Source organism: Miscanthus floridulus, chromosome 3, assembly GCF_019320115.1.
Source record: "Miscanthus floridulus cultivar M001 chromosome 3, ASM1932011v1, whole genome shotgun sequence".
Taxonomy (NCBI): Eukaryota; Viridiplantae; Streptophyta; class Magnoliopsida; order Poales; family Poaceae; genus Miscanthus; species Miscanthus floridulus.
The window spans coordinates 2,055,513-2,073,556 of record NC_089582.1 but is presented as its reverse complement, the minus strand read 5'-3'; the positions used below and the strand labels follow the sequence as shown (position 1 = coordinate 2,073,556).

General features: G+C 44.2%; 1 long non-coding RNA gene across 1 annotated transcript; it reads right to left on the bottom strand.

Annotated features, from left to right (window-relative positions):
• Positions 1-12,183: 12,183 nt before the first annotated feature.
• On the bottom strand, positions 12,184-15,050 carry LOC136544759 (uncharacterized). Its single transcript, XR_010780826.1, has 2 exons — positions 12,871-15,050; positions 12,184-12,443 (listed from the first exon to the last, which is right to left on the bottom strand). It is a non-coding gene; the product is annotated as an uncharacterized lncRNA (long non-coding RNA).
• Between the last annotated feature and the right edge of the window lie 2,994 nt (positions 15,051-18,044).

The following is an 18,044-nucleotide window of genomic DNA, read 5'->3' as shown; positions in this document are numbered from 1 at the left end:
ATTGATAGTCATGTTAGTGAGTGTTGTGAGAGGCCGTATCCAGAAACGGACCAGAAATTTCGGACATCTTGTTCACGAAACATGTCCGCGAAATTGCGTGTGAAGTGTTTATAAATTCTATAAAAAGCAAACGAAGTCCGAAAATCATGAAACTTGTTGAGATGTCGTGATATCATATGTGGAGGCTATGATAAAAATTTCAGAAGATTTCGTGCACGTTGTCACATACGAAGTTGGTTTAATTTGATCTTCTTATATGTCCAATACTTGATGACGTATAGGTGATTCCCTGGTGGTGCCAAGCGTATCCCGAGTGCTGGGCGATGATGGTGGACAGGTGGTTCACGGAGGAGTACCTCAAGATGCACAGGGATGCCCGGGACCGTCGTTTGCTGATGCAAGGTCCAGCACACCATCAAGGCAGCCGCAACCTAGTCGGATACAAAGAAGCATGGGTACGCGAATTGATTTATCTATTGTCACACTCAGTTCTGTCTGATTTCTAATCATCGTGCTGTCTTTTTCGCAGTCGGCGTCACATAGTGGACAGGCTTGCTCAGACTTCCAGGCATGGTGTATGGCCCACAAGGGCAAGGCGACGTCCGACGTCTCCTTCAACCTGGAGGACCCGCCCGAGGCATACACGAACCCGAGCGTCCACTCCCGCATCAGTGAGTACACTGAGATGGCGAGGTCGCTCCATGGGGCAGACCACGATCCAAGCACCCAGGACTTCGATGGAGAGGCTGTCATGAGGGCGGGGCAAGGCAAAAAGCATGGGCGGTTCTGGCTTGGTGACGGCGTCATCGACACGGCCTCTACTCCCTCTCTCTCCTAGATCCGAGCACGGAGCATGAGCGAGAGCCCGGCCATTCGCACACGGCCGACCGCTGCATAGCACCGGGTCGACGCACTCGAGGTTATTCCTGTTTTACTCGTCATACATTGATCTTTACACACCTTAATTAACTTTGCATTACTGAAACATTGGAGTGAAATATTGCAGGCTCGGCTGGAACAAGAAATGAAGGAACGTCAGGAGCTGGGGGCCCAGCTAGAGGCCGAGCGGGCCGAGCAGCAGGCCCAGGCGCAGAGGCTGATGGACATTACGGATTTCCTACAAGGGCTTGGGCAACGTATGGGCTTGTCTCTGCCACCTGGGCTATTGGTTCCACCTCCGCCTCCGCGTCCTACAGCTACAGCTACTCCTGTGAGTATCAAAGTTTTTTACTTTCGCTTGTGCTTTGCTTGTATGGCCTCTATCGTCCTAGATTAGCTATCAAAATAATCTTGTCTCACATGCAATCTTTTCTCCTTTGTGTAGTCTTCATCTGACGGTGGTTCGAATAATCCACCTCATGCACCTACGAATGATGTATCTGGGCCTTCACCACAGTCGCAGTGGCCGAGATGAGTGCATGTTGTATTTTTTACATTTGTTGTTCACTTGGTGATGGACTTGTGATATACTTGTGATGCACTTGTGGACTTTGATGGACTTGTGGACTTATTTGGATGGACTTGAGCACTTATTATTATATATTGTGATGGATGTGATATGGGCGGATGGATGTGTGGATGGATGAGATATATATGTGATGGATGAGATATATATGCGATGGATGAGATATATATGTGATGGATGAGATATATATGTGATATATGTTTGTATGAATGTATTTGTCATGATGGAATGCAAAAAAAAAATACCGTTTTGGGTCACTTTGCCGAGCGCAATGGTCACAACACTCGGCAAAGCTGGCAAAATGGGCGACCAGAAAACAGATTTTCCAGCTTTGCCGAGTGCTGTGACTATAACACTCGGCAAAGAAATTAATTTTTTTTCTCTTTGCCAAGTGCCTGGCGTGTTGGCACTCGGCAAAGAAAATTTTCAAAAAAAAAATAAAAGCTCTTTGCCGAGTGCCTTCCGGGTTGGTGCTCGGCAAAGAATTTTTTTTTTAAAAAAATAAAAAATATTTGCCGAGTGTCTGGCGGGTTGGCACTCGGCAAAGAAAATTTTCAAAAGAAAAATAAAAGCTCTTTGCCGAGTGCCTTCCAGGTTGGCGCTCGGCAAAGAATTTTTTTTAAAAAAAATAGAAAATCTTTGCCGAGTGAAAATTTTCAAAAAGAAAATAAAAAATCTTTGCCGAGCGCCTCACGGGTTGGCACTCGGCAAAGAAATTTTTTAAAAAAATTAAAAAAATATTTGCCGAGTGCCTGCAGGGTTGACACTCGGCAAAGTGACCGTCAACGGGACCGGCACCGTGACGGTCGCTTTTCTTTGCCGAGTGCCCGATAAAATATACTCGGCAAAGAGTGCTTTGCCGATCAATTTTTTGCCGTGTGTGCTTTGCCGAGTGCCGCACTCGATAAAGGCTTTGCCGAGTATAATCTAGCCTTTGCTGAGTGCCTCAGGCACTCGGCAAAGAACCTGAATCCGGTAGTGATTGCTGCTATACATTGACCGTGGGCGCATGTAGGGACATGTTCAGTGATGGGCATACGTATTTGCTATTTTACCATACTCCTGAATATGCCTTAGAAACGCTAAACATAGCTATATTCTAGGATGAAAGCAGAAAGGCTTTGACTTTTCGATATTACCTAGAGAGGCTACATAGATCATGACGAAAGCAGAGAATTGCGCTGCTGCTCCAGTCCAAGCAGAGAATTGATCAAATGTTGGTGTCACTAATTATAGGCCCATTTTGAGGGCACCACGTACAGAATCTTCAGATGTTATAGAAAAAGTGATAAATTGTATAGACACTCGCAAAAATAGAAATTTAGCAGACTATAATCATCGTCGTCAAAGTAATTTGATTTATTATTAAAAAAAAATTATAGTACGTAGTGTGTAAAGATTTGCGAGAGATATCTAGAGATAGGGGAAAAAGAAAAAAGTGGTAAATGGTAATTCGATCGTTTGCTGTGATCAGTGACTTATCATCCAGTACATATAGTAGTACGTTGCCCAATAATTGAGGTTGTTCACATTTAGATTTTGTTTTCCATATTGCATCATGTCATTTATAGTAGCGATCGATTTAATTTGCTTAGTGTTAATGTATACACTGTTTACAGTTCCCTACAACGGCTGCCATAAAATACTCAGGGAAGATTATGTTTATGGCGTGTCTGTCTGAGTCTAAGTGCATTGATTATTGCATAATTAATCGCGTTCCCTTCTGAGCAAGAAACTGAACAGTAGTCCAAGGACACGGCGAAAACGACCGCGCGGCAGCTCTCGTTGTATTGTATATGTATGTATACATATACATACATGTTGCTAGTTGCTACTCCGGCCGATCCATCTGTCGAATTAATTCTTCCATCTCACTCACAAGTGGTGTGTGGCCGCCGTGGTTACAGTTACATGCAGTGACTGCATGCCGCCGCACAGCCACAGTGTTTGTCGACGGTAGCTTTCCAAAAAGAAAAAAAAGAAGACTTTTAAGAGTAAATACATAACGTACGGCGTGTAGCTGCTTGCACCTCGCAGCAAGCTAAGGTAGAGAGAGATCGATGGAATTCCGCGACAGGCTACGTTAATGTACCATCTCGATCCATAGATCATCAGCTACCTTACCTGCTAGGTGCTAGCTAGCATCACATCAGCTACCTAGTCACTGTTAATAGGACGTTAGCTTGTCTCGCTCGATCGTCTGTCTGTACGTATGGGATTGGAAATCCGAGAAGACGGATTCGCTTCATACGTACGTACGTATAGTGTATATTGTTAGGTTTGATCTCCCACCAGTTAGGCCCAACGGCCTTTTTGGGCTTTGTTCTCGCGTCCTGATCGGGGGCGCCCAACCCTACATGGTTGGTGGGCCCCCATCGCACAGCGCTATAAAGGAAAGGTGGGGGCCGGGGCTCGCAGTACGAGGTTCACCGCGCCGCCAGTCACCCTACCGACATCCTAACCCTAACCCGATCTTGAGAAAGGGCGCTGCCAGCGACGGGAAGCACCACCGACGCCGGCAACGCCACCCCGACACACACGCCGCCGCCGAGGACGCCACAACGCCGACTCCTCCCTCTCCACCGAACGTCGCTGCCGGCGCGCAGATGGCGTCCGCCAACGAGACCTCGGCCGGTGCTTCGACCACTACGGCCTTCGATGGTTTGCTACATCACACTCCCCTTCTCTCTGCCTCTCATGTAAATCCCGAACATGTATTTTATTCCTATGCAAAATATCCCGATCTGATGAATATGACTAAAAGAAATTCAACAATGGTATCAAAGCGAGGTTCCGAGAAGAAACCGGACCGGAAAAAGAAAATAGAAACAAGAACCCTAGACCTAAATCCTTTCAGATAAGAGAAAACCCTAGACCCAAATCCGAAAGAGGGAAGAAGGGGAAGAAGAAAGAAAAGAAGGGTCGGAACCCTAACCCTAACCCCAGTTTCCCATTCGGATGAACGAAAAAGAAAGAAATCGAAAGCAGAAAACCGAATCGGTAAGAACGAACCCTAACCCTAACCCTAGTTTCCCATTCGGATGAACCCGAAAAGAACAACTCAAAACAGAAAGGGGAAAGTGGGGTTAGGGTTAGGGTGCGTCGGATGAACCTTCGCCGGCGCAGGAGAAGAAGCCGAGCCAGGGGCGCTGGCTCGCCGGGCTCGGCCAAGGAAGCGCCGCGGCTAGGCCGCTCGACGGCGGCATGCTCACCCGTTGGGGAGCACGCGCGCCGGCGAGGGGGCTGGCGACGGCGCCAAGGCTCGCCATGGCTGCCCGCTCTGCCGTCCTCGCTCGCGGCTGCTCGGTGGCTGCTGTCATCGCTGCGGCTGAGAAGAGAGAGCGCGGCGAAGAAGAGAGAGAAAGGGCAGGGACGAATGCGCTAGGGTTTTCCAAGGCACCAGCGCGGCGACGTTTTTGATCCGGCCGAAATGGACGCCTGGCCGTCGGATCGAGACGGATGCTCGAGATTCGATGGGCCAACTTGAGGCCCAGGCAGGAGCGCGCTGCCGAGGCACTTTGCCGGCCCAGGCCCTGGGTGCGGCCTGGGCGCGCGCGGAGGACTGGGCCGAGGCGGTTTTTTGCCGTTTTGGGCCGCGCCGGGCTGAAATGAAAGAAGAAGAAATTTTTTTCTTATTATTTTCCAGGAGCAATTTTAATGCATATTTTTTGATGAATTTGAATGATTTTGATACAGATTTTCTGTGCAAATTTTATCCAACGATATTTTGCTTAGAAAACAGAGAATTTTTTAGTGCTTCTGGAAAATAATAATATGAAAAGATTATTAATGTTTCTGCTATGCATGATAATTATTGTTCTCTTTGATTAAATTTGAACCAACGGGATAATTTAATTTTAAGAGAAATGAATTTCTGATAATTTTGATGCGATTATGATATTGTTATTTTCTGACCAACGTTGTTAATAACAATATTATAATTTTTTGACCCATGAGAAATTATGCATTAATTTTACTTCTGCCCAACGGTGATGTAAAATGTTTTGCATGGATGAATTATAAGTTTTAATTTGACCAACGTTGAGTTAAAGCATGAAATTTTATGTATAAATGTTTTTTACTTACTCTGGTGTGATTTCAGGAGGCAAATGCATTGTGAACATTGCCAACATCCCGACACTCAATGGGACCAATCACCGTGTGTGGCGGGAGAAGTATGAATTGGAACTTGCGTTGGGAGAGGTCGATTTTGCCATCACCTCACCGTGTCCTACTGAGCCAGAGGACCCGGTGAGAGGTGAAAATGAATCTGACGCTGATTTCGCTACTCGAAAGCGTGATCATGCTGAAATAAGAATGAAATATGACCTTGAATATAGGCAATGGACTCTCTCCAACCGCAAGTGCCTGTTGGTAGCCAAAGCCACCATAGAAGAACAGATAAGGGGCTCAATCCCTGAATGTGCTACTGCCAAAGAATATCTTGAGAAAATCAAGAGTCAGTTTACTAGGTCTACCAAGGCCACAGCAAGTTCACTGATTAACAAGATTGTGAATGAGAAATTCACTGGTGGTAGCATAAGAGAGCACATTTTGAAGATGAACACTATGGCATCTAAGCTAAAAGAAATGAATTTGAAGGAGGAGAATTTCCTGATTCATTTGATTTTTGCTTCTTTGCCAAAAGAATATGACATCTTTATTGTGAATTACAATATGCAGCCTGAAAGATGGGGCATAGAAAGACTCATCTCAATGTGTGCTCAAGAAGAGGAGAGGATAAAGTCCCCACAAGGTGAATCTGCTCATTTTGTGAAGGATAACAAAAGAAAGAACTTTAATAGCAAGAATTCTAAACCACAAGGGAAACCTAAGTGGGATAAGGCCTCTTCCTGCAATTCACAGGGAAAGAAACCCTAGGATTCTGAAATCAGCAGTATGGTGGAGCTGAAAAGGATCAGTGCAAGCACTGCTTCAAGAAGGGACACTACAAGAGGGATTGTCCAGACTTCCTGAAATCTCTGCTAAAGAAAAGTGATGAATTTATTATATTTGTAGATGAATCCCTGTATTTATGTTATGATAAATCCACTTGGTGGGTTGATTCAGGTGCAACTACTCATGTTGCAAATTCCTTACAGGGGTTAAGTGGGACAAGAACCTTGCAAAGAGGAGAAAGAACGATTAAAGTTGCAAATGGAGTGTAAGCCAATGTTGAAGCCATTGGAGTTTTTTCTTTAGAATTGAATAATGGTTTTGTACTTAGACTTAAAGAAGTACTTTATGTTCCCTCTTTGCGTAGAAATTTGATAAGTGTTTCGAAACTTGATGATGATGGAATTGATTGCCATTTTAGTGATGGCAAGTGTAAGATACTGGTTAATAATAAATGTGTTGGTCGTGCCTTCCGACAAGACAAGCTTTATTTATTATCTCTTGCTGAGAATGCGAACAATGTATGCGATGAGAATGTGAATGATTCCCCATCTGTGGATGTAACTAAGAAGCGGAAGAGAATTGATACTGTCTCTTCGAAATTATGGCATTATCGCTTGGGCCATATTTCGAGGGGAGAATGGAACGATTGGTTAAGGAATCAATTCTCTTGCACTTAGAATTTTCAGATTTAGAACAATGTATTGATTGCATCAAAGGAAAGTATGTCAAGAAAATTAAGAAAGGTGCCAAACGAAGCACAGGAATTTTAGAAATAATCCACACAGACATATGTGGTCCTTTTCCTGTGAAAAGTATGGATGGTTATGACTCGTTTATAACATTCACAAACGACTACTCTCGTTATGGCAATATTTATCCAATTAAAGAAAGATCGGAAGCATTGGATAAATTCAAAATATTTAAAGCTGAAGTTGAAAATCAGCACAATAAGAAAATCAAGATAGTACGATCAGACCGAGGTGGAGAGTACTATAGGCGACATACCCCATATGGCCAAATTCCTGAACCATTTGCAAGGTTCCTACAGGAAAATAGCATAGTTGCTCAGTACTCGACACCGGGGGAGCCTCAGCAGAATGGAGTGGCTGAAAGACGTAACCGTACCTTAATGGATATGGTAAGAAGCAAGATAAGTTACTCCACATTACCGATTAGTTTATGGATGGAGGCACTGAAAACCGCCATTCACATACTTAATCGAGTACCGAGTAAATCGGTGCCTAAAACACCGTATGAATTATGGACAGGAAGGGAACCCTCACTTAACCATTTGCGTGTGTGGGGCTGTCTGGCTGAGGTAAAAGTGTTTAACCCAAACATAGGAAAGTTAGACTCCAAGACAGTCAGCTGCCATTTTATTGGCTATCCAGAAAGATCGAAAGGATATCGCTTCTATTGTCCTGACAGACATACGAAGATTGTAGAAACAAGACACGCTGTGTTCTTGGAGGATAACATAATCAGAGGGAGCATGGTAGCACGAGAAATCAGCCTACAGGAGAAGCGGGTACATGTACCCACTCCGATGGTTGAAGAACCATTCTTCACGCTACCTGCTGCTGTTGCACCGACAGTGCAGGACACTGTAGTGCCAACACCTATTGCAAGTTCTCCCATGGCGACAATGAATGAATATGAGGAACCTGTCCTTGAGGAACCTATCCTTGAGGAACCTATAGAACCAAATGTTGCATATGAGGAAGAACAACAACAACCAAATGTGGAACAAGTGCCGGAGGCACCTAGAAGGTCTCAAAGAATAAGAAGGTCAGCTATTACTGATGACTATGAAGTTTATGAAACAGAAGAATGTCAGATGGGGGATGATCCCACCTCATTTGAAGAAGCCATGAGAAGCGACCACTCATTAAAGTGGCTTAAGGCCATGGAAGATGAATTGAAATCAATGATTACCAATAAAGTTTGGGACTTAGAAAATATTCCTAAAGGATCCAAAACAGTAGGCTGTAAATGGGTCTACAAAACGAAATATGACTCCTAAGGGAATATAGAAAGATTTAAAGCGCGACTTATGGTGAAAGGCTTCACGCAAAGAGAAGGGATTGATTACAATGAGACGTTTTCTCCAGTCTCATGTAAAGATTCCTTCAGAATTATAATGACACTTGTAGCCCACTATGATTTGGAGTTACATCAAATGGATGTAAAGACAGCTTTCCTAAACGGGGATTTGGAAGAAAATATTTATATGGCACAACCGAAAGGTTTTGTCGTAAAAGGAAAGGAAAATATGGGATGCCGCCTGAAGAAATCAATCTACGGATTGAAGCAAGCTTCAAGACAGTGGTATTTGAAGTTTGATAGAACGATAAAAGGTTTTGGGTTTGAAGAAAATGTTGAGGACAATTGCGTTTATGCAAAGTTCAAGAATGGAAAGTACATATTCCTAATTTTGTATGTGGATGATATCTTGCTTGCTAGTAGTGATATCAATCTACTAATGGAAACGAAGAAATTCTTGTCCTCAAATTTTGATATGAAAGATCTCGGTGAGGCCTCGTTCGTTTTGGGAATAGAGATTCACCGAGACAGGAGAAAAAAGGTTCTAGGATTATCGCAAAAGGCATACATAGAAAAGGTCCTGAAGAAATTTAGTATGCATACGTGCAGTCCTTCACCTGCTCCTATAGTCAAGGGCGATAGGTTTTGGGAACATTAGTGTCCCAAGAACCAATATGAAATTGACCGAATGAAAGCGGTACCATATGCTTCAGCTGTTGGAAGTTTACAATATGTTCAAGTGTGTACACGTCCTGACTTAGCTTTTGTTACCGGGTTACTTGGCAGATATCAAAAGAATCCAGGAATTGAACATTGGAAATTAGTGAAGAAAGTCTTGCGTTATTTGCAGGGTACGAAAGGCCTCATGCTTACGTATAGAAGATCTGATTCCCTGCAGATAGAGGGGTATTCAGATTCTGATTATGCGGGAGATGAAAGAAAATCCACGTCAGGATATGTATTTACTCTCGCAGGAGGAGCTATATCGTGGAAAAGCTCCAAACAAACCGTGACTACATCCTCGACAATATATGCCGAGTTTGTAGCATGCTATGAGGCAACGGGGCAGGTGAATTGGCTGAAGAAATTCATACCCAGATTGAAAGTGATTGATGATATAAATGAACCACTGAGATTGTATTATGATAACAATCCAGCGGTACAGTACGCTCACAACAATAGGTCAAGTGGTGCTGCCAAACACATTGACATAAAGTACTATGTTGTGAAAGATAAAATTCGGGATCCTGTAATAAATCTTGAGCATATTAGTACAGAGAAAATGCTCGCGGATCCGCTCACAAAGGGCTTACCACCCATTGTGTTCAGAGAACACGTAGCTGGCATGGGTTTAAGGGAAAGCCTATGATTCCCGAACATACGAAGGGCCCAAAGAAAGTTTACATTTCAAAACGGAGAAGTGTATTGTGGCTGTTAGTCTAACGGCACTAATTGCTATAACGATGGGACAGTTCTATGCACTAATCTGTGATGAAATAGGATGGAAGCAAGAAAAATATGAATTGAAAGTTTTGAGTATGAAATTAAAGAGCGAAGAATAGATGAGAGATCAAGGGGGAGAATGTTAGGCTTGATCTCCCACCAGTTAGGCCCAACGGCCTTTTTGGGCCTTGTTCTCGCGCCCTGATCGGAGGCGCCCAACCCTACATGATTGGTGGGCCCCGTCGCACAACGCTATAAAGGAAAGGTGGGGGCCGGGGCTCGCAGTACGAGGTTCACCACGCTGCCAGTCACCCCACCGACATCCTAACCCTAACCCGGTCTTGAGAAGGGGCGCTGCCAGCGACGGGAAGCACCACCGACGCCGGCAACGCCACCCCGACGCACACGCCGCCACCGAGGACGCCACAGCGCCGACTCCTCCCTCTCCACCGAACGTCGCTGCCGGCGCGCAGATGGCGTCCGCCAACGAGACCCCGGCCGGTGCTTCGACCACTACGGCCTTCGATGGTTTGCTACATCACACTCCCCTTCTCTCTGCCTCTCATGTAAATCCCGAACATGTATTCTATTCCTATGCAAAATATCCCGATCTGATGAATATGACTAAAAGAAATTCAACATATATAGAGTGCCGCGACAGGTTTGCATGCCGCATTGGGTGTTTGCAGGTGACTCATCACGCGTGGAAGTCCATCAGAAGCCATCAGTTCATTCTCAGCTCATTTTGGAGGCGATGGTGGGGCGGCGGCAGTAGAAAAGAAGAACGATGACAGATACGAGATGAAGTGATGCAAACTCTCATCAGTTTTACGATGCGACAACACATATGACGCAATAATTAATATGCATATGAAGCCACTAGCCAGTAGGCAAGCAAGGCAGTGGCGAACTTGTCCATCGATCGGTTTCAAGAGGAGGAGGATCGGAAGAGGTGGGGGTACTCCACCGGCGAAGACGAGGTTCCATAATGGTGATGATGGAAGGAACACTACCAAATCCGCATGCCAGGCGGCCTAGCATTTGTCATCAGTCTTCGTCATATCAGGTTCCTCACCGAGGCTCATGCTAATGCAAATTCACCTTTGCATAAGTTGAGGTGTCATTTCCAAATTTTGATACGGCGGCACTAGAGTCTATCTAGATTATTGATAAGTGCTCACACTATGGGTGTGTTTGCTTGAGACCCTAGAAAACATGTCAGCCACAGCTAGGTGTGTTTGGTTCGTACCCTGCAAACCGTGCCTGGCCCAGGCAACGACTCGGTTCGAATGCCTGAGGTCGGATGCGCTTGCCTGGCCGCGGCTCCCAGAAGATCGAGACAGCGAACCAAACAGACCTAGATCGATGGCAGGTGCTCCCAGACGTATGATTTTCTCATCCTGAAGTCTGGATTATTGCCTGGTTAGCTGCGTGGCAGGCAACATCCAAATAGACCCTATTGTGGATGTATAATGATGGTACCACGACCTGGGTGTATTGTGGGTAGCAATTTTCAGCAATTGTGAAAGTTTAGAGTGCACTAGAAAACTTGGGCGCGGTGTTGCCGCGCCATCTTCGATAACCCATGTTGTATCTTTGATATCCCATCTTGTTTTTTTGCCCATGGTTTGAGAGTGTGAAAGCTCAAGGTAGCTTTTGGTGGTAGGTATCTTCTCAACATTTGATAGGAATAAATTCGATTCTGCTTCTCTCTATTGTATGTTGTCTATGTAGCTCCGCCCCTCACAGGAACATGTATGATTTGCACAAATTATGTCGGTATACATGGTCTAGTAATTGTGATATTGAGGCCGCGTTTAGTTGGCCTCCTGATTCGGCGCCGCCGAAATTTTCGGCACTGTAGCGACACTGCTGAGTACTGTAGCATTTTGTTTTTATTTGGTAATAATTGTCCAATCGTTGACTAATTAGACTCAAAATGTTCGTCTCGTAAAGTACAACCAAACTGTGCAATTAGTTTTAAATTTTGTCAACATTTAGTACTCCATATATGTACCACAAATTTGATGTGACGGGGAATCTTCTTTTTGCATAGTGCCAAATTCTAGAATCTGGCAAACTAAACATGCCTGAAATATACTAACGCACTGACTCATAGGTTGCAATACTCCGGTACTCCTTCCGCTTGCGAACCCAATCATCCCCTCCTCTGCCTCTCCGCCGGCAGTGACGTGTGCATTTCCCTGCCCCCGTGGACAGCTGTTAAGGCAGCTCGTTCATGGCCCAGAGAAGCAAATCACTGCCTATAGTTTCTCCAACAGGTGCTCCACGGATTACGTATAGAATGTATAAAATATGACGAACCCAGCCAATAATGCGATTTCTTCTTAATTGTTTCCTAGCAATGAGTATAATTACCCATGCAACTTCTAGAATTTAGCCAATATGCAAACATGGATTACATTTTGGGAGCTTATCAAATCAGGAAATGGTATGAGAGAAAGGTAATATCTAAGTAGCTCTGGAAACACCCTTAATCTGAGTATCTCAAGTGTCCATAGACCATAGGAGATCGTCAGTGTAATATTGTTTGGCACCCACTGTATGCTCGTGCTCAGTAACTGTGTTCCTCCTGTATGACACATAAACCAATTAATTTAAATATTGGAACATATCTTAGGCGTACTACATAACTTGATCAAAATAAATTAATGGCACTAAGTTTATACCCTACAAATTTATCAACCACAGCTCAAAATTAGGTGCTGACGCTGTGCATGGTATTTTTACTGGAATAAGTTATTGCTTTAGAAAAAGCATTCATATTTCAGCATATCAAATAACATGGATATCTTGGGATAGTACAGTAGTTCAGTTTTTCGTTTTATTTCTTCTTTTTCTGTTTTGCTTCGCATGCTCATAAATGGCAAGGATTCTTATTCATGTGGAAATCTGGGCATGTTTATTAGTGCAAAATGGGAGAGAAGCATGCAAAATTTGGAATATCACAGTGATCAATGGTGTAGGGAGAAAAACGCATGAAAATCTCAACCATGCACCTGATGATAATAACAACTAGTCCTTGCTTATTTGTAGAAATTTGTGTACTGTCCCCTAAATGCAACACAAAGGAAGAATAATGTTTAGCTATTGAATTTAATAGACCAAAAGCAGAACACAGAAAATAACTTCCTTTGAAATCTAAACATACAACTACAATGTTTTCAATATTATTAGTAGAAATATATGCAGCTCACCTACGTGTACTCGAGAAAAAAACTACAACATAACACTGCTCAAAGTGGAGCAAACGTTACAGTGATAACTCCTGTCGCTTCACCTGCAGCAAAGTGTCGCAGTCTTATAGTAGAAGTGGAATATGAAATATGCAAAAATTTTGGGTTGATCTTAAGAACTCTGGAACAGAGACAACGTGGTAAGCAGACAGCTCAAGACAGAGAATAGTATATTCTACGCTATCTAAGGATGTATGCTACATTACTACTCTAAGAATATTTTAAAACAAGGTCAACACATCAGCTATGGCTTTAGCTGCCTAGGTAAAAAAAAACATAAGATAACAGCATTAAGATGTGGTGGCAAAGTACATGATAATGTCAAAATTGTCACTGAACGCCTTTTCTTGGACAGAACCAGAGGAAAAACGAAAAAAAAATCTTTACTGAGAATTCACACCATTGTGCCTTAGTCTGTATAAGGTCAAGAATTGGTTGTGATGACCTTCTGGTCTATATTGTTAACCCATGAGATCCGACTCTACATGTCAAGGATCATAGCCTAGAGTTGCTTCCAACACATGCACAAAATATCAATGTAGTGATGGGGATGCATCACCCAAAAAATTCAAGTAATCTGATTCTCGCACTATACAAGATTATAAGAAAAAGTGTTGGTGAAATTTCCATTAGCATCTGGTTATGGTAAGGTAAGCTAAAAATAAGGAATCAATCAATGGGCAGTACCAATGGAGTCTTAATTATGACAACCGCTGAAGCTATTAGCACATGTTGTGTGAAGTTCTAGAAGAAACTGCTTAATCACCAACATGTTTCCTTCTTGTAGAACTTGTAAAAATGCATCAAATGTAGGAGTAGCGGAACGTATCTCTTATGGATCAGCTAAAACTTCATAGCATATACAATAAGGTTTCTACATTATAGATTTGATTTTCTGACAAAAATATATTTAGATAAACTTACAAATCGTAGCTGCCGTTAGCCTACACACAAAAAAAGAATCTGCAGTAGATGCCACATGGATATTTATTCGTTTGAACAGCTCGGAGCGGGGGAGGCAAAGCCAGGCAGAGGAGAGGAAATAGACTGGGCTATCTAGCTTCCTGGCTCCTAAGCTTGCCTCCCGTCTGTTCTCATGAGTGCTGTACACAAACTACAAAGCAAAAAATAAGAGTCGTACCAGGCAGTGGAGGTGAGCAGTGCCTTTGCAGGCTACCTGTGCAGCAATGCAATGGCCAATGCCCTGTCAAATATAAAAATCTTGGCTGCCAAGGTTTCTAATCGCCACATTTGCTCCATTCTTGGCTAGTCACGACGCCAAGAGCCCAATCAAATGAATGAAGCTGTGACTCGCGCCATGGCTTGACCGGTCATGACACCTTGGTGCACCATGGTGTTCATGGCATTACATCGAACACCTAACTGCCATGACCCACGAGTGGAAGAGGCATGCTTGCGATGCTATTGGCTTCGCCGGGATGGTGCCGGCAGAGGTGATGCTGAGGAAGGCGGCGAAAGACACAGGCAGCGAACGGGAAGAAACAGGCGGCGTGCTGGCGCGAATAGGGAGGGAAGACTAAAACATCATAGAGAATTAGAGATCGATGAACTTGAGGAAGGAGCCTGTAGCGGAGCCAATCAGAGCAACAATGGCGCGATGGGAATCAACGGCCGCATCCCCCCGCTGCTACCTCAAGCTCGCTCGACGTTGTAGCCCGCGACGGCGTTGGAGTCCACCCTGCCCGAGCGCCGCGGCGCCGGGGGAGCCGCCGTGCGCCGAGGGCCCATCGAGCCGCGCCCGGGACACCTCGCCGCCGCGCCGGTGGCCGAGGGCGCCTCGCCCTGCCATGGCCATGGTCGGGGGCCAGTGCCACCTCGCCCAACTGCGCCCCGCCATGGCTGCCTCGCAGCCGTGTCGGGGCCTCTGCGCCGCCGCCGTGAGATCTCGAGAGACAGAGAGGAGGGGAGGCAGGGAGAATGGATGTGTGGACGGCTCGATCGAGGTCAACACGTGAATGGAACACCCGAGAAATTCCAGCGACGTGGCAAAACGAGATGCCGGAGAGCATGGTGCGAAATTCGTCTAGTAAGAGATGATCATAGACGTTAATAATTTTTCCCTCTGATTTTGGTTTATATTAGTGAAATTTAATTTAAGACAAAACTGAGGCACCTTACTTTTTGGAATAGAGGGAGGAGTAGGGAAGAAAATAATGCCCGAAATACATAGAGCCTGTTCGCTGGTTGGTTTCTGGGCTGATAAGCCCGATTGGTACTGGTTTATTGTGAGAGAAAAATACTGTTGGTTGGCTGATAAGCCCTGATTGAAACCAACAAGTGAACAGGCTGATAAGAAGAAAGAAGGCTTACACACCTAGAACACATGTTTATGATGTAATTTGTTCTAGATTTAGGAGAATAATGTTCCATCTTTGCGAGAAAATATTGTAGGTTAATGTAAAATATGTTTTCTAGTTCCACAAGAAAATGGAAAATATTTAAAAAATTATAAAAATATTCATATGAATTAGGAACTCTTTTACTTTTTTTGAGAATCAGGAACTCTTTTACTAGCATCCTAAATTCATTCCAAAAAATATGTAGTACTGTTCAAGGATCATGGCGGTCCACGTAAAACACCCGACGAGGTACAAAGGTGGGCTCGGCCCAAACACACCTCCAGCCTTCGGGCCAAAATACAGCAGGGGAAGCGCGTAGTTTTTCCGAATGGAAATGGTGCAATTGGATAACTGTAGTTTTTGCATTGTGCCAGCTGTTAGTTCCGGCACCGCAGCTCAAACCCGTTACAATGCAAGCAGACCAAAAACTCCAAAACATGCTGTTCAAAAGTCAAAACCAAGGACTCGAGGGATATCTTCACAAAACTAACCGTCCACAACAGAAAAAAAAGTATTAAGACTCCATTATTGAAAAGCATCTCTAAAACCATCACAGTTTTAATTTTATTTCATTTAAACTTGTCGGAAAGACCGGAGGGACTCGAGGAGCTTAGCTTTTGCTACCAATCACTATTCGTGACCTCGGCATTATCGGCCGTTCGGTTCTAGCGCAGCATCCACGACATACCGAAACAACAAATGCAATCTCTAAATCTAATTATCTTTTTTAAAGAGAGGGGGGTTATATTAAAAATTGGCATGTACAGTATTTTTCAAATTACGTGTGAAATCATCTGAAATAAAGATTCTGTTATTTCATGCACTTCCAACGGCCTCGGTCATCGAAGATCAAAGTCGCCTTTATGCTGAATTCTTCTCCAAATTTCATCCCAAATAAAAAAGATGCAATATTCTAGTTTGATTCTACCATCACCTTCATCGCCAGCAGCTTTTCTCGATGCAGCCGATGCTCTACGTGAACATATCCTTATTGAACACCAAAGCCTGAGTACAACGATCCTTACGTCGAATCCAACGATCAATCCCAAAACATTACACATGCCGCAAAATCAAATGTTCTGAAACCGGTCCAAAACACATCTGAATCGATGAAAGAACATAGTTAGTTGCATCGTCAAGTATAGTATAGGCTGCAGATTCATCATCTCCTTCAATCCTTGACTGCTCTCAACGACAATCGATGATGAGATTGATGACCTGAAGTAACTGTCCTTATTCGGACATGCTAGAGAGCACCTCTCCCCTTGCATATATTGGCCACAGACTGGCCGCTTGCCGATAAAATCGATACCTGCAACAGCGATCTTATCGTGGCAATCACCGAAATCATCATCATAGGTAACAAGATCTCAACCAAAAAACATCTAATTTTACCAGTACATTTATTTGAACTAAACCTAAGCAAACTAGATCTTAAGAATTTTGGTGACCAAGAGATGGGTCCCCTCTCCTTGCCATCACCAGACTCACCAATGAGAAAGAAGGAGAGAGGCCCTAGACGACGATGTCGGTGAGAAGCAAAGGGTGCAGTGCTTTCTCCTGTTGCCAAGTCTAAGTCTAATTATATATGCAATCAAAAACATTTTCCCAAGAAGTCCTGTGTATAAGCATACTAAGAGACCTCTTTCTTCTTACACAACAGAAATGTATGTTCCGTCATGTGTGAGGGACTATATTATACTACAGAAATGATTGAGATCCCTACTATAGAAATAGATTTAAAACTCCTAGTGATAGTATATCACGGCCATTTCGTAATGGGAATGACGGTGAAAATCGACCTAGTTTTCACTCCCAGTTTAAGCCACAAACTAGCATTGAAAATTGACCTAGTTTTCACTCCTGGTTTGAGTGACAAACTAGTGGTGAAAAACGACCTCGAGTATGTATATAACCAGCCACAAATCCTAGCCCACCAGTCCCCACCTGCCCACCTCTCTCTCTCTCCCTCCCTCCCATCCCCGACATAGCACTAGCCCCTCTCTCTCCCTCACCCGTCGTCTCTCACCCATGATGCCCCCCTCCGGTGGCTCTGACTTGAATATGCACGAAGGCAAGGCGAGGCCATAGTATAGCATGATGCCCTACCTCATATTTGTGTGACAGAGATGAATGATGGCATGGTGTCAGTAGGCGTTAGGGCAATGGGCACAGGTGCGGATGGATGCCGAAGGCACGACACGAGGGCCTAGATCTACGTGAGGGCAACAATCCTTGGCGACCAGGTATCCTTTTTTGTTTTGTTAATTAGGTTTCACCATTGGTTTCAAACCAGCGGTGATGAACCTAAGCATCATCACCGAAGCGCTAAATCGACAGTAATGAGGGTTTCTGAGCCGATGATGATAATGCTTCTTCTGTTTTAGTGAGAGATGCTACTTTTTTCCTTCAGTAATGGTTGGATGAAAAACTACAAGGCTCCACTAGAATGAGGTGAGATCCTCGAGGCTGAGTCCTACCCTATCTTGATCTCGATCTGCCAGATAATCCTTTCTTAGCGATACTCGAGATTCATATCTTCCACAAGGATCCACTAGCATGAGGCGAGATCCTTGG